A 24,147-nucleotide genomic window follows, 5' to 3' on the forward strand; every position below is an offset into this window, starting at 1 on the left:
TTAACAAATCTGGGTCATTTTTAGTCCGATAAATCAGATCTTGGCACACTTCAAGTCGGTGTCGTCTCTGGTCACTTGACAACACAATGAATTTTGCGCCCGCATCTCGTGGTCGTGCGGTAGCGTTCTCGCTTCCCACGCCCGGGTTTCCGGGTTCGATTCCCGGCGGGGTCAGCGATTTTCTCTGCCTCGTGATGGCTGGGTGTTGTGTGCTGTCCTTAGGTTAGTTAGGATTAAGTAGTTCTAAGTTCTAGGGAACTGATGACCATAGCTGTTAAGTCCCATAGTGCTCAGAGCCATTTGAACCATTTTTTGAATGAATTTTGCGGACACTGGACGCGTGTTCAGATCTTCAGTTAAAATTGATGGAACTGCATAGAAACTTAATTTAAGTTAATCAGCAATCTCCCTAACTGTACGTCTACCATCAGAGCGCACTAAGTCGCGAACTTCACAACATTTTCATTCGTTTTTGAGGTGGAAGGAAGGCCGACCGTGGTTTATCTTCACATGATTTGCAGCCATTTTGAAATCTGTTGAACCAGCCAAAAACTTTTACTGGCTCATATAGTTATCTCCAAAAGCTGATTTTCATAGTTTGTAAGTCTCAGAAGCTGATTTCTCGGTTTTAAAAGAAAATTTCAAACAAACTCGTCGCTTCGTAGACTCACATTCAACCAGCTGTCACAAAGAACTGAATGAAGGAAACGCAGTTTCTTGTCAGAGGGCGTTGAAGGACAAGGCAATGATACACTCCCCACCCTCCGAGCCGGCAGAAGTGGCCGAGCGGTTCTAGGTGCGTCAGGCCGGAACCGCGCGACTCCTACGGTCGCAGGTTCGAATCCTGCCTCGAGCATGGATGTGCGTGATGTCCTTAGGTTAGTTAGGCTGAAGTAGCTCTAAGTTCTAGGGGACTGATGACGTCAGATGGTAAGTCCCGTAGTGCTCAGAGCCATTTGAACCCACCCTCCGTGTACCTGCCCGCCAAACCAGTAAGCAGTAGCGGATCCATTCTGAAAACTTTCCAGTCACTTCTTATATATGACTATCAACAGCGTATGAGGGTGATATGGCACGAAAGGCAGAATCTAAATACTGTTTGATTACGGAGACTTATAACTCAGCACATTATAAATTGAAAGGATTTGATGATGTTTCTCTTTTATTTTCATAGTCAAAATTTTGCGTAGATTGTGGTTCTTAGGAAGACACAGTGTCCTACTGATATGAGTTTAGTGAAGTCAATGAAATCATGCTAAACCTACACGTACACTCATGTTCAGAGAAAACAAAACACCTTGAACGACTGGAGATAGGACGCCCATATTCCAGGACATGTACATTTGTATGTTCTGCGGAAATGATTAGCAATTCAGGCGCCTCTGTTCAGCATGTGTCCTGTAGTCTAGTAGGCACCGGCTTTGGTATGGGCCCTGATAACGTCTTCCATGCGTGATGGCATCGATGCGTTGTTGTGTGGTTTGATGCAGCTCTCCATGCTACTCTCTCATGTGCAAGCTTCTTCATCTCCCAGTACCAGGATCACAAAAGCTGGTTCCACGCTATAACAAGTTCTGTTGGTGATTATGTCGACAAAGAGCTCAAATATTTCTCTGTCTGTTATCAGTACCGCTTTCCATGTAGCTATGATTTTCTTTTTAAACAGGTAAGCAACGAATATTTGCTAGTAAATCGTGGATGGTTGTTTCTTTAAAAAGTCCACAGGAGATTGTTTTAGAAAATACGGTCTGACATTGTGGCTCTTCATAGTTGAATGTTCCACAAACATTCCCCAAAAATAATGCTTTCACGATAATATCTACATGTTTGTTCCCTCACTTTTCCAACAGCTTAAATTAGTCACATATCATATCCATGTATTGTTGTTGTGGTCTTCGGTCCAAAGACTGGTTTGATGCAGCTCTCCATGCTACTCTATCCCATGCAAGCCTCTTGATCTTCGAGTAGCAAATGCAACATACATCCTTCTGTATCTGTTTAGTCCATTCATCTCTTGGTCTCCCTCTACGATTTTTACCCTCCACGCTGCCCTCCAATGCTAAATTTGTGATCCCTTGATGCCTCAAAACATGTCCTACCGACCGATCCCTTCTTCTTGTCAAGTTGTGCCACTAACTCCTCTTCTCCCCAATTCTATTCAATACCTCCTCATTAGTTACGTGATCTACCCACCTAATCTTCAGCATTCTTCTGTAGCACCACATTTCGAAAGCTAGTTATCGTCCATGTTTCACTTCCATACATTGCTACACTCCATACAAATACTTTCAGAAACGACTTCCTGACACTTAAATCTATACTCGACGTTAACAAATTTCTCTTCTTCAGAAACGATTTCCTTGCCATTGCCAGTCTACATTTTATATCCTCTCTACTTCGACCATCATCAGTAATTTTGCTCCCCAAATAGCATAACTCCTTTACTACTTTAAGTGTCTCATTTCCTAATCTAATTCCCTCAGCATCACCCGACTTAATTCGACTACATTCCATTATCCTCGTTTTGCTTTTGTTGATGTTCATCTTATATCCTCCTTTCAAGACACTGTCCATTCCGTTCAACTGCTCTTCCAAGTCCTTTGCTGTCTCTGACAGAATTACAATGTCATCGGCGAACCTCAAAGTTTTTATTTCTTCTCCATGGATTTTAATACCTACTCCGAATTTTTCTTTTGTTTCCTTTACTGCAACTGCCATCTGGTTTCTGTACAAATTGTAAATAGCCTTTCGCTCCCTGTGTTTTACCCCTGCCACCTTTAGAATTTGAAAGAGAGTAATTCAGTCAACATTGTCAAAAGCTTTCTCTAAGTCTACAAATGCTAGAAACGTACATTTGCCTTTCCTTAATCTTTCTTCTAAGGTAAGTCGTAAGGTCAGTATTGCCTCACGTGTTCCAGTATTTCTACGGAATCCAAACTGATCTTCCCCGAGGTCGGCTTCTACTAGTTTTTCCATTCGTCTGTAAAGAATTCGCGTTAGTATTTTGCATCCGTGGCTTATTAAACTGATTGTTCGTAATTTTCACGTCTGTCAGTACCTGCTTTCTTTGGGATTGGAATTATTATATTCTTCTTGAAGTCTGAGGGTATTTCGCCTGTCTCATACAATCTTGCTCACCAGATGGTAGAGTTTTATCAGGACTGGCTCTTCCAAGGCCGTCAGTAGTATATGGCGCGAATGGCGTCCTATGGTGTAACCATCCATGCTGCATTCTCTAGTTCCAAAGTGCATCCTTTTCGCATTAGGCCCAGCGCTGCACCCATCGTTTCACCATACCCCACACATTTTCTATTGGCGACAATTCTGATGATCTGGCGTACCGGGGCAAAAGGCGGACATCCTACGACACCAGGTAGGCCTTTGTTCCTGCAGCAACATGTAGTCGTGCATTGTCTTGCCGAAAAATGGCCTCTGGGTTGTTGTACAGAAAGAGCACGGCTACAGGACGCAGGATGTCATTCACGTAGGCCATACAGGTCACAGTGTCCTGGACACCGACCAAGTGTGTTTTGTGCTTCTACCCAATAGCACCCCACACAGTATAACCTTGAGCTGACAATGTATGTTCTGCACGAATGCAATCACTGTGATGCCACTCCTCTTTCTGCGGCGAACCAAAATGCGGCCGTATCTCGTACCATTCCCTTCCCCAGTGATGTCGCTCCATACACCATTACCGTCTAGCATGTTTCTGAACATTCGTCAAAGGTAGGTGGAGAAATGGACAATGCGCACTTAACCCGTGCCTTAATGAACGGCGACGGGCTGTTACCCCTGATAGTGTACGATGTGTTCTACTGTTACGACAGAGTATAGGTGAACGCAGATCAATCCGAGCGAGGTGGTGCAGTGGTTAGACACTGGACTCGCATTCGGGAGGACGACGGTTCACTCCCGCGTCCGGCCATCCTGATTTAGGTTTTCCGTGATTTCCATAAATCGCTCCAGGCAAATGCCGGGATGGTTCCTTTCAAAGGGCACGGCCGACTTCCTGACCCGTCTTTCCCTAATGCGATGAGACCAATGACCTCGCTGTCTGGTCTCCTTCCCCAAACAAACAAAAAAAAAAAAAAACAAGGACGCTGATCTGTCCATTTGTCCTGCAGTGCCATTCGAATGGGGTGTCGATTTTCTGGGGGGGTGGGGGGGGGTCTGGATGGTGAGACCTGACCTATGTCCTCATATTCTATGGTCTTCCGTGAACCATTCTGCACACACCTGTTGCACTGCAGAAACACTTCGTCACACATGTGCAGCAATTTCCTGGATGGATGTATCACATTCTCTCATGCCAATTATGCGCCCTCTTTCAGACTCACTGATTTGACGGTACGGTTCGTCTGCGAGGCATCCTGCACGTCTACTGCTCAAGTCACACTGATCCATTAGCTTCGGTTTATAGTGACAACGAGAACCTAAGGTATACTTTACTGGTAGTTGATGTTGCGCTGCACTATCGATCTTTACCTTGAACCCGCTGTCCGACATGGTTCAAATGCTAATCATTTCTGCAGAAGACAGTAATGTACATGTGCTACGAACACAAACGTCCTATCTCTAGTAGTGCAGGTTGTTCTCCTTTTCTTCTGACCATGAGTGTAATTCAATTATAAAGTTCCCTGTATCACAAAGGACATTATAGCAAAAAGAGGAAATGCATATGTTATGTGGACATAGCGTCTACTGAATGTTTAAAAAATCGAAGATTTTCTTTGTAACCCTATGTCTTATTTGAATTTATATAACCACGTGTGCTTTATCATGAGTGACTTGTTCAGCGTACACTGTTCCTCTGCACAGAATTTATTTCACACAATGATCAAAGAAACTAAATATCCACTGTAGCTCCATGATATGTCATCGGTCTCGTCGTGTTGTAAATACAGTACGTATGCTGATAACCACCAGTTGTATCTAAGTGCAAATACGATAACCCTGAAGACAACTATCGAGGATTCCAATAGTGACCTGTGCACAGTATCAAACTGGGCGCCGATACAGGGTTAAAGCTCAACCGATCCAAAGTTAAAACGGTATTTGTTGGTCGTTTTAGGCTTCTTAGACTGAAATATCGGGAGTTTATACCATATTTAATCCTAAAGGACACAAATATCTTCCTCTCTCCCTCAAGAAAGAGTTTAGGAGTACTAATAGATAAAAATTTTCATTTGGAATGAGCACGTCACTTCAAAGTGCAAGAAGGGATCAGCATTTTCCATACTCTACGCAAATACAAAAAGCTCTTCCCTCCTGACCTGAAAAAGAAACTTGTACAAACACTTCCAATTACTGATTACAGCGACGTTGTCCCGCAAGGACTCTCTCAGGAAATCTCACTGCGCCTCGAACAGGTTATGAACGGTTATGTTCGATATATCTGTGACGCTCCACTCTCTGATCATATTTCACCATAATATGCACAACTATCTTGGCTGCGTACAGACAAGTGCAGAGATTTCCGTACACCCTGCCTCTTCTGCTATCTTCTTATCAAGGTACATTGTTCTTCATATCTCCCCTCAACCGTAAATCTCTTGTCTCAAAAACATGGAAAAACACCCTTTTCCATCAGAGCAAAGTCCTTTTGGACCATTTTATTCTTTAGCCACTTTCTGGAAATCCTTTTCAGTAGCAGAAACCCGACTCTGGAATAATCTCCGCCATGTTATTAGGGAAATGAATAAAATCCCCAGTTTAAAAAGAGTGTTAATGACAAATCTATTGAAGCAACATTGATGACTATTACTGCTCCTGTACACTCTTTACCCCTTTAAATTCTGCTTTCCAACAACATTTCCTTGTTTCCCATTGTCCTTAGCTGGTGCAGTCTCATTAAATTTCGTTTCTTCGGAAGTCGCTATATCAGAAGATATCAGTTTTGTAGACGTAAAAATCCTTTAATATCTAAAATTGTCATTGTTAGTAATCTCATTATTATTATTATTATTATTATTATTCTGGAAGCTACAGTAGTAGAAATACTGTCAGTATTATCTTTTATTTAGCTTTTAGTGAGTACTGTTTATTCACAATGTCTCTACAGACACTCGAAGTATTTTACTACTATTTTTCTTGCGAAAATTGTTGTTATTTCTTAGGTTCAAACGTTCAAATGTGTGTGAATTCGTAAGGGACCGAACTGCTGAGGTCATCAGTTCCTAGACATACACGCTACTTGAACTAACTTGAACTACCTGATGCTAAGAACAACACACACACCCATGCCCAAGGGAGGACTCGAACCTCCGGCGGGAGAGGCCGTGCAACCAGTGAAATGGCGCCTCAAACCGCGAGGCTTCTCCGTGCGGCATTTCTTAGTTAATCAAGATTTAAAAAAGGTAATATAAATGTGAAACGATGACCCCGTGCAAAAGAGGTCATGAAGATCCTAATCTGATCACGTTAAATGAATAAATAACCTGCTTGTGGTGTACTGTGAATTAAACGCCACTCAGATGATGTTGACATTTCTTAAGATGTCGAAGTAGATTATTACTTGTAACGTTCTACAGCTGTCGGTACTGTTATTTTATGTTTTATTTATTTATTGATGTATTTCGCTTTAGGGCTGCCGTATTGAGGCTATGTTTAACCATGAGTGGTGCATTATATAGCATGGAATTTAAAACTCGGTAAGTGTTTAACTAGTTTTTGTAGCAAGCTGATAGCGAGACTTCAGGCAACAGTAAAAAAAAGTTCTACAAGTACCTTCTGTCACCAGTCACTAGTCCTGGATTTTCATTTCTCGTCATTGCGCACCATTCACTCCGGTCTTGGGTAATTTATGCGTAATTGATAATGTTTAGAGTATTCATTTACAGTTTACAACGGTATTGTTCTCGCTTGCTGAGTGTGACCGTCATCAGTCGCCGTTTAGCTGCTGTAAAACATGAAAGCGTTGGTGCTGTATTTGGACCTTCTAATGGCCTTCAATAAGTGCATTAAAATAGTAGTTGAGCGCTGGTTTTAGTAACTAAGTTCTACCAAAGATTTGTATGATACGTTGTTATCTCCCGAGTGCCCTACAATGAATCAGAGCCCGCGAAGACCTGGGTTATTATCCACTTCAAAATGGGTGACTCTTGGCTTTGAGCTCGTCCTGTGGATATACAACATCGATGCGTCGATTCACTCCCAATTTGTGGAGGTATATTGTTGATATTTCAGAAGAATGCTGGGGATTAGAGGGGTAGATCACGTAACTAATGGCGGGAAAGAGGAATTGACTAGATGAAGTGATCAGTTGGTAGGACACATTCTAAGGCGTCGAGGGATCACCAGTCTAGTATTGGAGGGAATCGTGGAGGGTAAAAATCGTAGAGGAAGTCCAAGAGATGAACTCAGTGAGCAGATTCAGAAGGCTGAAGGTTGCAGTTGCTACTCGAAGATGAAAAGGCTTGCACGGGATAGAGTAGCATCGAGAGCTGCATCGAATCATTCTTTGGTTCTTTGGACTGAAGATCACAGCAACAACACATGGATATGATATGTGAGTAATTTAGGCTGGTGGAAAAGTGAAGGAACAAACATGTAGATATTATCGTGAAAGCATTATTTTTGGGGAATGTTTATGGAACATTCAACTCTGAAGAGCCACAATGTTAGACCGTATTTTCTAAAACGATCTCCTGGACTTTTTAAAGAAACAACCATCCACTATTTGCTAGCAAATATTTGTTGCTTACCTGTTTTAAAAGAAAATCATAGCTACATGGAAAGCGGTACTGATAACAGACAGAGAAATATTTGAGCTCTTTTTCGACATAGTCACCACCAGAAGTGAGACACTTGTTATAGCGTGGAATCAGCTTTTATGCTCCTGTGTTGTTGAAATCTGCCGCCTAGGAATGAAACCAGCGTGTTACAACTATGTTCAGCTCCCTGACATTGCGCAAATACTGTCCGGAGGACAGGGATTTCTTAAGGTGCAAAAAAATATGAGAAAGATCAAGAGTGTACAGTGATGACCAAACAGCTCCCAGCCTAGCTCCTTCAGAACAGCGCAGCGAGCGGCGTGTGGACGAGCATTATCATGGATCAGCACAACGACCATACTGGACTATCCACTCCTCTTGCTATGAATGGCCGGTAATTCCTGCAGTGTTTCACTGTGACGGTCAGTGTTCACTGTTTAAGCTTTTCGAAAGAAGTGAAAGAGGACAACACTTTTATTATCCCAGAACACACATCACTTTCCGCACCAGCACCCTCTGAACTCGGTCGGTGATTCACTACGACGCCCATTAATCGACGGCTGCTTGGTTTCAATGTCAGCGCTGTTCCTAAGCGATTAGTTGTGTGTTCGGGTGTCAGGTTTTTCGGCACCCATATCGCACACACTGCCTTGAACAGCAGGTTCTTAGTGATCGTTTCCTGCAACAAGGATCGTGATATCCTACGAAAGTGGCTGCTGAGATCCAAAACCATTCAGTGACGTTTCTTCATAGTGAACTGTCGCATCAGCTCCACAAGGTCGACATAGATAAGCCAACACGGATGGCATACTGTATGACTTCACCGACCGCCTGGCATAATCACAGGGAACACAGCAACATGCTGCACTACAATGCAGTTATTCAGCCACATCACCGGCACATTTCTGCCAATTTCTGAGAATTAGTTGCGAGGGCTGGTGCTGAATTTTAGATGTCACCTGACGATGTTGTTGTTGTTGTTGTTGTTGTGGTCTTCAGTCTTGAGACTGGTTTGATTCAGCTCTCCATGCTACTCTATCCTGTGCAAGCTGCTTCATCTCCCAGTACCTAATGCAACCTACATCCTTCTGAATCTGCTTAGTGTATTCATCTCTTGGTCTCCCTCTACGATTTTTACCCTCCAAGCTGCCCTCCAATACTAAACTGGTGACCCCTTGATGCCTCAGAACATGTCCTACCAACCGATCCCTTCTTCTGGTCAAGTTGTGCCACAAACTTCTCTTCGACCCAGTCCTATTCAATACTTCCTCACTAGTTATGTGATCTACCCATCTAATCTTCAGCATTCTTCTGTAGCACCACATTTCGAAAGCTTCTATTCTCTTCTTGCCCAAACTATTTATCGTCCATGTTTCACTTCCATACAGGGCTACACTCCATACAAACACTTTCAGAAACGACTTCCTGACAAATCTATACTCGATGTTAACAAATTTCTCTTGTTCAGAAACGCTTTCCTTGCCATTGCCAGTGTACATTTTATATCCTCTCTACTTCGACCATCATCAGTAATTTTGCTCCCCAAATAGCATAACTCCTTTACTACTTTAAGTGTCTCATATCCTAATCTAATTCCCTCAGCATCACCCGACTTAATTCGACTACATTCCATTATCCTCGTTTTGCTTTTGTTGATGTTCATCTTATATCCTCCTTTCAAGACACTGTCCATTCCATTCAACTGCTCTTCCAAGTCCTTTGCTGTCTCTGACAGAATTACAATGTCATCGGCGAACCTCAAAGTTTTTATTTCTTCTCCATGGATTTTAATACCTACTCCGAATTTTTCTTTTGTTTCCTTTACTGCAACTGCCATCTGGTTTCTGTACAAATTGTAAATAGCCTTTCGCTCCCTGTATTTTACCCCTGCCACCTTTAGAATTTGAAAGAGAGTAATTCAGTCAACATTGTCAAAAGCTTTCTCTAAGTCTACAAATGCTAGAAACGTACATTTGCCTTTCCTTAATCTTTCTTCTAAGGTAAGTCGTAAGGTCAGTATTGCCTCACGTGTTCCAGTATTTCTACGGAATCCAAACTGATCTTCCCCGAGGTCGGCTTCTACTAGTTTTTCCATTCGTCTGTAAAGAATTCGTGTTAGTATTTTGCAGCTGTGGCTTATTAAACTGATTGTTCGGTAATTTTCACATCTGTCAACGCCTGCTTTCTTTGGGATTGGAATTGTTATATTCTTCTTGAAGTCTGAGGGTATTTCGCCTGTTTCATACATCTTGCTCACCAGATGTTAGAGTTTTATCAGGACTGGCTCTCCCAAGGCCGTCAGTAGTTCCAATGGAATGTTGTCTATTGCGGGGGCCTTGTTTCGACTCAGGTCTTTCAGTGCTCTGTCAAACTCTTCACGCAGTATCGTATCTCCCATTTCATCTTCATCTACATCCTCTTCCATTTCCATTTCCATAATATTGTCCTCAAGTGCATCGCCCTTCTATAGACCCTCTATATACTCCTTCCACCTTTCTGCTTTCCCTTCTTTGCTTAGAACTCGGTTTCCATCTGAGCTCTTGATGTTCATACAAGTGGTTCTCTTATCTCCAAAGGCCTCTTTAATTTTCCTGTAGGCAGTATCTATCTTACCCCTAGTGAGATAAGCCTTTACATCCTTACATTTGTGCTCTAGCCATCCCTGCTTAGCCATTTTGCACTTCCTGTCGATCTCATTTTTGAGACGATTGTATTCCTTTTTGCCTGCTTCATTTACTGCATTTTTATATTTTCTGCTTTCATCAATTAAATTCAATATTTCTTCTGTTACCGAAGGATTTCTACTAGCCCTCGTCTTTTTACCTACTTGATCCTCGCTGCCTTCACTACTTCATCCCTCAAAGCTACCCATTCTTCTTCTACTGTATTTCTTTCCCCCATTCCTGTCAATTGTTCCCTTATGCTCTCCCTGAAACTCTGTACAACCTCTGGTTCTTTCAGTTTATCCAGGTCCCATCTCCTTAAATTCCCACCCTTTTGCACTTTCTTCAGTTTTAATCTACAGGTCATAACCAATAGATTGTAGTCAGAGTCCACGTCTGCCCCTGGAAATGTCTTACAATTTAAAACCTGGTTCCTAAATCTCTGTCTTACCAGTATATAATCTATCTGATACCTTTTAGTATCTCCTGGGCTCTTCCATGTATACAACCTTCTTTCATTCATCTAAATAAAACCGTCTGTGGTGTAATAAACAAAACTGAAATACAGCTGTCATAATTTTTGTTAACATTTGACTCGATGAGTATTTTCTGACACCATGTCCGACTGAAATTTCTCATTAAAGGGTGAAAGATAATGTATTGATCGTTAACCCAGTGTTTTACAGCATGGTAACATATTGCGCCACTGTAATGACTTAGCAGTGCATTACTAGTATGATGGAATTAACGTAGATAATGAAATAACTCTGATGCCTCTATCGTATAGCACAAGGGGCGTTCAATAAGTAATGCAGAACAATTTTTTTTTCTAAAAGCAGGTTGGTTCAATTAAGGATTTCAATACAACATATTATTCACCACTCATCTGACTACAAAACACTATTTTTCAGTATTATCCCCGTTCAATTTGACGGTTTTTCCTTACCCTACTGGAAGGCTCTGTATGCCCACAAGGTACATACCGCTCTAGTGGTCGACGTCGGAGGCAACATCTTGTTGCGTCAATAACCTACCCATCTTTCGCGTACTGGTTTCTGCAGAGAGTATCTTTCACTGGGACAAACAGATCGAGTTTGGAAGGTGAGAGATCAAGACTGTACAGTACGGCTGATGAGGAAGTTTTGTGAGCACTACCAAAAGAAACGTTCAGTCCAGCAGTGAGGTGTTAGACTGTAATGAGCCATCGATCACCTCGAATGAGAGTGTCCGCACCCTCCAACATCTCAGGAGTCACATCTGTGTGAGGCCTGCCAGCATGCGGGAGACCGTACAGGCTTGCGCGACCTTGCTGCGATGATGACGCACGCCTCGCCCGACTCACCATTCTTTTGTTCACTGCCAGGTCTCCTTAGACACTCTGCAAGCATCTCTGAATATCCACGAAGCTCTGGTTTTCCTCCAAAAGAAACTCAGTGACAGCTCCCTGCTTGGAATTCACCTCCATTAAACCTCTACAGATTTGTGATCAATATTTTAAACACACCACGTGAGTATGGAAGTGAAACATGGACGATAAGTAGTTTGGATAAGAAGAGAACAGAAGCTTTCGAAATGTGGTGCTACAGAATAATGCTGATGATTAGATGGGGAGATCAGATAACTAATGAGGAGGTATTGAATAGAATTGGGGAGAAGAGGAGTTTGTGGCACAACTTGACAAGAAGAAGGGACCGGTTGGTAGGACATGTTTTGAGGCATCAAGGGATCACAAATTTAGCATTGGAGGGCAGCGTGGAGGGTAAAAATTGTAGAGGGAGACCAAGAGATGAATACACTAAGCAGATTCAGAAGGATGTAGGTTGCAGTAAGTACTGGGAGATGAAGAAGCTTGCACAGGATAGAGTAGCATGGATAGCTGCATCAAACCAGTCTCAGGACTGAAGACCACAACAACAACAACCACGTGAGTGATTGCAGTCTTTCTCGGCGTATTCCAGTGATGAATTGTTCTCGGGTTATCAGCCGAGTGGTGGCGTCGTCTTGTCGCAACATTTCAATGAGTTTAGTACCCATCATACAAGGAAGCCCCCAAGGGAAAGGAAAAACTCAGGAAGAAGATAAATGAAATAGCTAAGTCTCAGAACGACATATTCAAAAATAATCTTATTACCACCGTCAAATCTTAAGAGAAGTACAGTAAGACTTAACCTCTAAGTCGTGGTCGCATGCAAATAAGGCAAATAAAAAAATATAACTTCCATAATTGGCATGAGAATAAATCATTGAGCTTTTACCGGCCACCTTCACTGAATAAGTGTTCAAATAATTCTTACTGTAAATGGGATGGAGTAAGAGTAGGAGACATCAGTCACATTAATTTCGAATGCATGAAAATCAGCAAATTAATTCCAAACAAAACTTAATCAAATCTCAATAATCGACAACAATTAATACAGCAACTGCAGCTTTACCCTCTAATGTTGAGTTCTACTTCGTAGTCAACGGAAAGAAGAGGTGGGCTACAGAGTGATGCAGTAGCTCGTAGAGATGCTGGACAGTAAGGGAAATGATTAGTGAACACGTAAAGAAAGTAAACAGACATTTTACTAAATTTACGGCTTTCTCCAAGCGTCACGAAGAAACTTCGCAAAAGAACAAACAGCAATTAAGTCCAGTTATTACTAAAAGCTAAGTGTGAGGATCCCATTAGTAATGCACGAGTGAAGTGTCGAAGGCTGACTCAGACAGAAGGCTGTTGAAGACAGCGACTCAGACTGGGCCGTGTACCTGCTGACGGCTATTCTGCATCGCGCTGGCAGGGGGCGCTGGTAGTTGGAACAGCTGAAGGCGTGGCCCAGCGCGCACGTAACTGGATCAGCCGGGCTCCTGCAAAGCCGCTATCGGCGTCTGTCGTAAATGTCCGCTTCTGTTGCGAGACGCCAGTGCGGTATAGATCCATGATACCACATGTAAGATTCTAGAAAATTTGTAAAACACAGAGATGGCTGTTCGTCTTCAATAAAGAAATTAAAATAAATACACAACTGGCCATTAAAATTGCTACACCACGAAGATGACGTCCTACAGACGTGAGATTTAACCGACAGGAATAAGAAGCTGTGATACGCAAATGATTAGCTTTTCAGAGCAGTGACACAAGGTTGGCGCCGGTGGTGACACCAGCAACGTGCTGACACGAGGAAAGTTTCCAACCGATTTCTCATATACAAACAGCAGTTGACCGGCGTTGCCTGGTGAAACGTTGTTGTGATGCCTCGTGTAAGGAGGAGAAATGCATACCATCACGTTTCCGACTTTGATAAAGGTCGGATTGTAGCCTATCGCGATTGCGGTTTATCGTATCGCGACATTGCTGCTCGCGTTCGTCAAGATCCAATGACTGTTAGCAGAATATGGAATCGGTGAGTTCAGAAGGATAATACGGAACGCCGTGCTGGATCCCAACGGCTTCGTATCACTAGCAGTCGAGATGACAGGCATCTTATCCGTATGACTGTAACGGATCGTGCAGCCACGTCTCGATCCCAGAGTCAACAGCAAGAAAACAACCATCTGCACGAACAGTTCGACGATGTTTGCACCAGCATGGACTATCAGCTCGGAGACCATGGCCGCGGTTACCCTTGACGCTGCATCACAGACAGGAGCGCCTGCGAGGGTGTATTCAACGACGAACCTCGGTGCACGAATGGGAAAACGCCATTTTTTCGGATGAATTCAGGTTCTGTTTACAGCGTCATGCTGGTCGCATCCGTGTTTGGCGACAACGCGGTGAATGCACACTGGAAGCGTGTATTCGTCATCGCCATACTGGCGTATCACCCGGCGTGATGGTATGGGGTGCCATTGGTTACACGTCTCGGTCACCTCTTGTTCGCATTGACGGCACTTTGAACAGTGGACGTTACATTTCAGTTGTGTTACGACCCGTGGCTCTACCCTTCATTAGATCCCTGCAAAACCCTAGATTTCAGCACGATAATACACGACCGCATGTTGCAGGTCCTGTACGGGCCTTTCTTGGATACAGAAAATGTTCGACTGCTGCCCTGGCCAGCACATTCTCCATATCTCTCACCAACTGAAAACGTCTGGTCAATGGTGGCCGAGCAACTGGCTCGTCACAATACGCCAGTCACTACTCTTGATGAATTGTGGTATCGTGTTGAAGCTGCATGGGCAGCTGTACCTGTACACGCCATCCAAGCTCTGTTTGACTCAATGCTCAGACGTATCAAGGCCGTTATTATGGCCAGAGGTGGTTTTACTCGGTACTGATTTCTCAGGATCTATGCACTCAAATTGTGTGAAAATGTAATCACATGTCAGTTCTAGTGTAATATATTTCTCCAATGAATATCCGTTTATCATCTGCATTTCCTTTTGGTGTAGCAGTTTTAATGGCTAGTAGTGTAAATAATAACCAATGTGGCCATATTTTCGGAGCTGCTAACTGTCCTCGGTCGCTTAACGCATCGTCACAGTAACAAATGTAGCAGCCGGCCTCTGAATTGCTTAGATGTCTTCCTTTAATCTGGACTGATACAGATCCCAAGCACTCAAGCAGCACTCAAGAATATCCCGCACCAGCGTCCTGTATGCAGTCTCCTTTAAAGGTGAACCATTATTCCCTAAAATTCTCCCAATAAACCAAAGTCGACCATTCGCCTTCCCTACAACAGTTCTCGTATGCTCATCCCATCTCATATCGCTCTGCACAGTTACGCCCAGGTATTTAAAGAACTTGACTGTGTCAAGCAGGACACCAGTAATACCGTTTCGAACGAACATTACGGGTTTGATCTTCCTACTCATCCGCATAACTTACATTTTTCCACGTTTAGAGCTAGCTGTCATTCATGAAACCAATTGGAAAGATTAGATTAGATTAGATTAGATTAGTACTTGTTCCATAGATCATGAATACGACATTTCGTAATGATGTGGAACGTGTCAGGTTAATGAAAGGTGTCTATACAAGATATTACATTACACAACGTATTACACGACACTTAATAATTTTGTTTTTTTTTTATGAGGGGTTGGGAAATTACCCACTTACTATATCCAAAAATCCATCTAATGAGTAGAAGCAGTTGCCATTCAGAAATTCTTTTAATTTCCTTTAAAATGCTATATGGCTCTCTGTCTGACTTTTTGTCTAACTCGTCTCGTATCTTCCTAGTCACTCAACTTCGACACCTTACCGTACACCACGACATCATCAGTAAACAACTGCACATTGCTGTCCATCCTGACCGTCAAATCATTTATGAATCTAGGGAACAACAGCGGTCCTCCCACACTTCCCTGGAGGCACTTCTGATGATACCCTTCTCTCTGATGAACACTCGCCGTCGAGGACAACATACTGTGCTATATTATTTAAGAAGTCTTCCAGTCATTGAGACATCTGTGGACTTATTCCATATGCTCGTACCTCCTTTAACAGCCTGCAACGGGGTACGGTGTTAAATGATTTCCGGAGATGTAGAAATATGTAATCTGCCCGTTGTCTTTCTTCCAACGTTCGCAGTATATCACGTGAGAAAACGGGAAAATTGAGTATGGCATAAGCGATGCTTTCTAAAGCCACGCTGTTTCGTGGACATAAGCTTCTCAGTCTCAAGACACTCTATTATATTCGAACTGACAATATGTTCAAGAATTCAGCAGAAAACTAATGTTCAGGATATTGGTCTGTAATTTAGCGGGTCCGTTCTTTTACAGTTCTTATATACTGGAGTCACCTGAGCTTTTTTCCAGTCGCTTCGGGCTTTGTGCTTGGCGAGTGATTCACGATGAATGCAAGGTAGGTAAGGGGCCACTGCGGTAGAGCACTAAAATCCAACTGGCATTCCACCCGGATCTGGTGATTTATGTCCTTTCAAATCTTTCAGGTTTTTCTCTGCGCCAGAGATGCGTATTTATGTCGTCCATACGGAAGTCTCTCCGATGGTCGGTCAACTGACGGCAAGTTTGTAAGATTCTCCTGCGTGAACGACCTCTTGAACGTGAAATTTAATACTTCGGCTTTCATTTTGCCTTCTTTAACTGCCACTCTAAACTGGTCAACAGGCGACTGAAAAAGAAAAAAAAAAGGTTCAGTTTGCTCTGAGCACTATGGGACTTAACAGTCCCCTAGAACTTAGAAATACTTAAATCTAAGTAACCTAAGGACATCACACACATCCACGCCCGAGGCAGGATTCAAATCTGCGACCGTAAAGGTCAAGCGGTTCCAAACTTAAGCGCCTAGAAGCGCTCGACCACACCGGCCGGCCCAACAGGCGACTGAATCGAAGCCTTAGACCCACTTAGTTATTTTACGGGCGACCAGAATTTTCTCGGATTCTCTGTCAGATCTTTTGCCAAGTTGTGACGGTGGTAGTTGTATCCTTCGCGCAAGGATCTTTTCAGAGACGCAAGAATCTCTACTAACCTTCGCTTGTCGCCATTTGTGCGTTCCCTTTTGAACATCCACGTCTACATCTCCGTGGTTACTCTGCAATTCACACTTAAGTGACTGGCAGATGGTTCATCGAACCATATTCATACTGCTTCTGTATCATTCCACTCTCGAATGGCGCGTGGGGAAAAGGAACACCTAAATCTTTCCGTTAAAGCTCTGATTTCTCTTATTTTATTATGATGATCATTTCTCCCTACATAGGTGGGTGTCAACAAAATAGTTTCGCATTCGGAAGAGGAAACTAGTGATTGAACTTCGTAAACAGATCTCGCCGCAAAGAAAACCGCCTTTGTTTCAGTGACTGCCACCCCAACTCGCGTATCATATCAGTGACACTCTCACCCCTATTGCGCGATAACATGGAACGAGCCGTCCTCCTTTGCACTTTTTCGATGTCCTCCGTCAATCCTACCTGGTAAGGACGCCACAGTGCGCAGCAATATTCCAGCAGCCTGTCGACCACGGCCAACACAGCTTCCAGATGTTTACACACGGTGGACAAATCCCCCTGAATCCGTACACAACAGGCGCAGTCCCTATCCATCCCTAACAATTTTTTCCCTCTCCTTTATCTCACAAGCCGTTCAAAACAGATGATTGACGACTAGGCGAATTTACACTGTACATGTACTAAAACGCGATGCTACAACTCTCAAATACTATAATACGCCCGAAATTTGTGAATGAAACTATGAAAGTACCCAAAAACACGCAAAGAAATTAAGAATTGAACTACCAAATAAATAAGTGAGCTAAGAGTGCGACTTGATGCTGGCTGCTGCTTATCCAACAGCGGCAGGGAGCTCACTGGACAGAGACTGCAACCTTCGCAGTCTCAGCGTCGTTAGAGTTTCGTTATTAAACGGTGGTGACTTTTTCAGCCCTTTATGTACTTACTAGGCACATAAATCTCCACACCACGATTTAAAATCTGATAAAATTTTGCCTATAACTCCTCTACAGTCATCTTACTGGAACTAAGTGATGCCAGGTTACTGTCTAAGTGAGATGTTAATAGCAGCTTATCTGCTCTATCTACCAGAAACATTCTCCTAGCCTTCTTGGCTGATTTATTGACTTTCGTGATCATAAAAATAGTTCAAATGGCTCTGAGCACTATGGGACTTAACATCTGAGGTCATCAGTTCCCTAAACTTACGACTACTTAAACCTAGCTATGCTAAAGACATCACACACATCCATGCCCGAGGCAGGATTTGAACCTGCTACCGTAGCGGTCGCGCGGTTCCAGACTGAAGCGCCTAGAACCGCTCGGTCACAACGGCCGGCCGTAATCATATTTGCTATAATGACATCATGATCGCTAATCCCCGTTTCTATACTTAAATTATCGATAAGATCCCCTCGGTTAGTAGCTACAAGGTCTAAGATATTTTCATTGCGTGTGTTCTGCCGGTCTGGCTGTGGAAGGCAGTTTTCAGAAAACGTGTTCAAAAGTATTTCGCATGACTGTCTGTCTGTGCCCTCCGGCAATGCATCCAAAGACATTCCAGTCTATACTCGGTAGGCTAAAGTCACCTCTAACTAATATTCAATGATCTGAGTATTTATGCGCTATTGACAGTAGACTTCCTTTGAATGTCTCTAAAACTGTCACAAAAGAATCGGGTGACCGGTAAAAATATTCAGCAATTAACTTGATTTCACCTACAGCTGTTCTATGCGACAAGATGACTTCACATTCAACTTCGACCTCAATGGAGACAATATTTTTGTCAACTGCCGTGAACACTCTGCCTCCTATGGCTCCTAATCTGTATTTCCGATATACTTTCCACGACTCGCTTAATATCTCAGAGCTTTCCAACTCGGATTTCAGTCAGCTCTCGGTCCCAAGAATAATTTAAGCGCGAGAACTTTGCTGGAGGGCAATAAATTCGGGAACTTTATTACGAATGCTTCGAAAGATTATTGATAAAATTATGACAGTCGAAGTGTCTCTATTCTGAACGCCGTTTGACTTCCCTTGCTGTATATCGACTGGCTGGTGTTCATCACAGAACCTCAAACTACTGCCTACTCTAACAAACCCTCGTATGCTCTGATACTTGAGTAACTACTCCCTCTGTATAGTGCACCCCTGACCTATCAAGCGGAGTCCTACAAATGCCCACACGATACAGTAGCTCTATGAATCTGCAGCCAAGACTGTCACAGAGTCGACGAAGCCTTTGGTTGAGATCCTCCACTCGGCTCCAAACCAAAGGATCCCGATCAACTCTGGGAACGATGCTGCAAATTGCGAGCTCAGCTTTTACCACGGGCGCGAGGACAGCAGTCTTTAGCATCTCCACCGGCTGCCTGTACGAACTGAAGATCGCCTCAGAACCACGCGACAGGCATTCTTGTTGCTGACGTGAGCCACAACTTGCAGAAGACTGCGCCCTGCACGCTCGATAGCCACAGTCATGGCCGCCTCCACATATAGGATGAGGTCTCCTGGCAGACATACTGAGTGAATACTGGGTTTCTTTCAAGCTCTGAACGCTATCTGTTTAAGGGGATCCATAACCCGCGTCACATTGGAGCTCCCAATAAACAATAAACCCCTCCTCCCGTGTGCCTGCTCGGACCTTGCTGAAGGAGCGGCCACCTCTCCACTCTCTTGGTGAATGTGCGAGGCCAGACGGCCAGTCTCCACAATGGCCCTCCACCTCGAGCGACGGGAACGCAATACCACTCCCCATTCAACCTGCTGTGGGGGCGGATCCACAACTTCGGGTGCACTAGGAGGTGGTGCCTCGGAAACAGAGCCCGGGGGCAAAACAAGCGACACCTGAGGTGTTCATGCGATGCACCAGATTCTCCACCAGCTCTGCATCGTGAGGCAGCAGCCTGAAGGTGACTGACCGTAGCGGAAAGCAGGTTCAGCTGTTCGCGAACTACGGCCAGCTCCTCCTGCGTCAGCACACAACAGCCACACATCTTAGCCATCCTAGAGAGACTAACTGAAGAAGAAAGTATAAAAGCAGACAGAATTCTATATACGCAACTTGCTACCTTCCTTATGTGTCACCAATAAATGCTGATGCGTTAATGAGGTATGTAGCTGGGTGTTCAGTGAGCAGCTATTGCGCTACAGACTGAATGTATTTACGCTACAAAAACGCGCAATAGAATAAATGGTGCGTGACTAGGGCCTCCCGTCGGGTATACCGTTCGTCGGGTGCAAGTGTTTCGATTTGACGCCACTTCGGCGACTTGAACGCGCAATTAACCATCTCAAATATAAAAACACACACGACATTTAGTAAATATACGACGAGGGAAACAAGGAAAATGAGAAACACTTAATTCCTTCCAACTCACACTTAGCAATATTAACTCATTTTCAATAGCGTGTAGGCCTACTACCGACCTACTGACCACCTGAAAAAAATTCAAATTTCGTTCATTGTTGTAGACTTTTACTCCAAACATGATTTTCAAAGAGTTACTGAAGTGTAAGTAAGGCCCTGAAACTGAAAATACTGAATACGACGTTTATTGAGGAAGTGACATATACAACTGCAAATTAAAATTTTGAGTTAAGTTTAACTGAAAAATTGAAAACATGTGGGGAATTTGGTAGAAGACTTCATTCAAAAGAATAAATATTGTTTTTTTTTTAAGTTTGAAATATGAAGAAACTGATTCCAATAATTTTAAAATGTGAGCACAAAGTGTCTCGTAGGTGTTACGAGAGTGAAAAAGTGACGCCAAATCGTATTCAAAGCTGTACGTTACGCCTGGCTGCTAAGTAATACATCATAGCGTTAGTGTATTGGTAGAGTCGAGCGTGAGGCACCGCCTATAGCAGGGATTCCCAACAAAATTTTCTCGAGGACCCCCTCATCTAGCAAGATTGGTACCTTGTCATATCACAGTATCAAGTACCTAAAAAGCCAAATTAAGAGTCTTTTTATACGTTTCCTATTTTTGGTACTTACAAAAAACATTGAGATATTCATTAATGAAAAAATATTGAGCTTAAAACTTTTTCAATTCAGCCATCATTGTCATTGTTAAATTTTTGATTATTGCTCAAAATCTTTGTCTTCAAATCTGGGTGCTTAGTATAACAAACTCCTTAAAAAAATTGAGTATGAACTTAAATTGACAGGAAAAAATTAAAACTGAGTGTATTGGTTTTTCAAGCGTACTACACTTAAGATTGCACTGAGTAGACACGTGTGAAAAAGAAGGAAACACTAATTTCATACAAGGTATTATTTATTTGAAAAATACAGTTACAATAGAGTACTCCATCAGTATACAGTTTGTTTTAGTTTTCAATTCTTAATGAGATAAGTTCAAGCCGACGTCTGAATCCATTATTTCTGAAATATTAGGTTCCAAACTTTAAACTTTCACTCTGAAATCCGACCGCATGTCGAGCCGATTCCTATATTTGTTTTTCATGAAACACACGGAAAAAAAAATGCTTGCTCACAACGATATGTGGTTGCAAATGGAAGGATCTGTTTCATTGCCTTATCTCCAAGTTTCTTGTAGTCCTTGCGTGCTGATTCCCAGAAGTCTGTAATTTTATCACCGATGAAAATGTTTATCATCGTACCACAGCTGGACAGATCCACAAGTTGATCTTGCTCTTCTTCAGTGTGGCCTCGGATTTAGTCTATTTCTTCACAGCTGAAGGGATTTTGAATCCATCTGTCGACAGGGTCAGGCTGGTGGCTAGTCAGCGTAGATGCTCGGCTACATTGATCTTGATCTGGTCAGGCAAAGTCTCCTCTGATGATTCCAAGAATTGTTTTAAAGTAGAAAAGTTAGTTAGTGACTCGTTTTCTATCCTTGACGCCCAGATTCGACACTCTTTGACCATACCACTAATTTTATCCTCAACTTTGAACATGTCTACATTTTTTCCTTGTAAACTCAAGTTTAACACATTCAAGTGTTCAAACACATCAGCTAAGTACTTTGTGCCAAGAAGGAAGACACGAAGCTCGTCTCTAAGTTCGAAAAATCTTGACAAGATCCTACCTCGAGAAAGCCATCTTATTTCTGTATGAATAAGAAGTTGCTGATGCTCACTGCCGACTCTTTACACTCTAGGAAGACGCTAGACGTAGAAGCTGGCGTTCGCTAAAGCTCTGCTCATGCAGGAAGCGGCCAAAACAAAAAATCTGTTATCATACGATATAAATTTTATATATTTTTTAGTCTAATAGGGCAACGGCCTTGCCGCAGTGGATACACCGGTTCCCGTGAGAACACCGAAGTTAAGCGCTGTCGGGCGTGGTCGGAACTTGGATGGGTGACCATACAGCCGCCATGCGCTGTTGCCATTTCCGGGGTGCACTCAGCCTCGTGATGCCAATTGAGGAGCTACTCGACCGAATAGTAGCGGCTCCGGTCAAAGAAAACCACCATAACGACCGGGAGAGCGGCGTGCTGACCACACGCCCCTCCTATCCGCATCCTCAACTGAGGATGATACGGCGGTCGGATGGTCCCGATGGGCCACTTGTGCCCTGAAGACGGAGTGCGTTTTCTTTTTAGTCTAATAGCATCTTGCGGACCCCTCTGGCATAGCTCGCGAACACCTGGGGGTCTGCGGACCACCTGTTGGGAACCACTGGCCTATAGTAAGGTAGCGACCTACAGGAACAGTTGCTGAGAATCGACGATTGGAGCATTGACTGGCTGCCGACCCTGCAGGGAAATGTAAATACACAGCTCTTAAATATGAAAATCAAGCAATTACTGTATAATTACACAGTTAGTGAGAATTTACCATCGACAGTAAATACTGTAAAACACCTAGGAGTTGGTACCCGGAGCAAGGTATCTGGAGCAACCTGAAGTGAAATGACTACATGAAACAAACCGTAGGAAGAGCTGGCATTTCGTCACGGGATCGTTTACTCGGCGCGTGAATGTTATGGAGATTCTCAACAAACTTCAGAGGCAGACGCTAGAAGAGAGGCGATGTGCATCACGGAGTGGTTAACACCTGAAATTTCGAGAGCACAAGTTCCTAGAAGCGTTGGGGAACGTCATTTCCTACCACATACATCTCGCAAAATGATCACGACGAGAAAATAAGAGAAACTATGGTTTCAATCTGCCTGTACCAGCCGTCTTTCGTCTCGCACGCCATTCGAGAATGGAGCAGAAACATGTCTTGCAAAGTATAGACACAGAACAGAGTAAGGAAAGCAGAGGGCGGCTCCTCTGATTTGTATGAAGTGAAGCGTTGCGCTTGGCGCCATGTTGAATCCGAGTAAACGCGGAATGATGGCTGCTTAGTACTACGGCTCGAAATGGACATTCTGGCGATACGGAACTAATCCAACCGATCAAATGAGAGCTCTTACGATAGGAAATTCTAATGAAAGACGTTGCGATAAATTTTTAGTTAAAAACTTATCACATAACCTTTCAAACGAAGTACTGTTCACATGTGCAAGCTGTGAACTGCCACCCTTTTTAGCTACAGACGGCGATGACTGTAAATATAGGTTTTTACGTTGCAATATTTTTCTTATTAATTTTTTTCCGGAGTGTGAGCTGATAAATGCACTTTCAACTCAAGCAGATGTTATGGGACACTTTACAGGAGTTTGTATTTGTATCAGTGCTGTAGTTTCTATTCATGTTTTCGATCTGAAAATAACACATACGTATTTTTTAAAATGAAGACAGCAGGCTGCATTGCAGTTTAATTTATACAATTGTTTTGAATTACGCCCAGACATGCAAGTCCACTCTAACATATCATATGATATCAATTATAAAGGGTGGTCCACCCGCTAGATGTAGCTGCCATAGGTCAAACGGATATCAACTGCGTTTTTTTAAATAGGAACCCCCATTTTTTATTACATATTCGTGTAATACGTAAAGAAATATGAATGTTTTAGTTGGACCACTTTTTTCGCTTTGTGATAGATGCCGCTGTAATAGTCGCAAACATACAGCTCACAATTTTAGACGAACAGTTGGTAACAGGTAGGTTTTTTTAAATTAAAATACAGAACGTAGCTACGTTTGAACATTTTGTTTCTAATGTTCCAATGTGACATATGTACCTTTGTGAACTTATCATTTCTGAGAACGCATGCTGTTACAACGTGATTACCTGTAAATACCACATTAATGCAATAAATGCTCAAAATGATGTCTGTCAACCTCAATGCATTTGACAATACGTGTAACGACATTCCTCTCAACAGCGAGTAGTTCGCCTTCCGTAATGTTCGCACATGCATTGACAATGCGCAGACGCATGTTATCAGGCGTTGTCGGTGGACCACGACAGCAAATATCCTTCAACATTCACCACAAA

General features: G+C 43.0%; 1 pseudogene; it reads left to right on the forward strand.

The window, feature by feature from the left end:
* The first annotated feature begins 22,027 nt into the window (after positions 1-22,027).
* Positions 22,028-22,144, forward strand: LOC126095939 (5S ribosomal RNA; annotated as a pseudogene).
* Positions 22,145-24,147: the final 2,003 nt, after the last annotated feature.

Source organism: Schistocerca cancellata, chromosome 8 (assembly GCF_023864275.1).
Source record: "Schistocerca cancellata isolate TAMUIC-IGC-003103 chromosome 8, iqSchCanc2.1, whole genome shotgun sequence".
Taxonomy (NCBI): domain Eukaryota; kingdom Metazoa; phylum Arthropoda; class Insecta; order Orthoptera; family Acrididae; genus Schistocerca; species Schistocerca cancellata.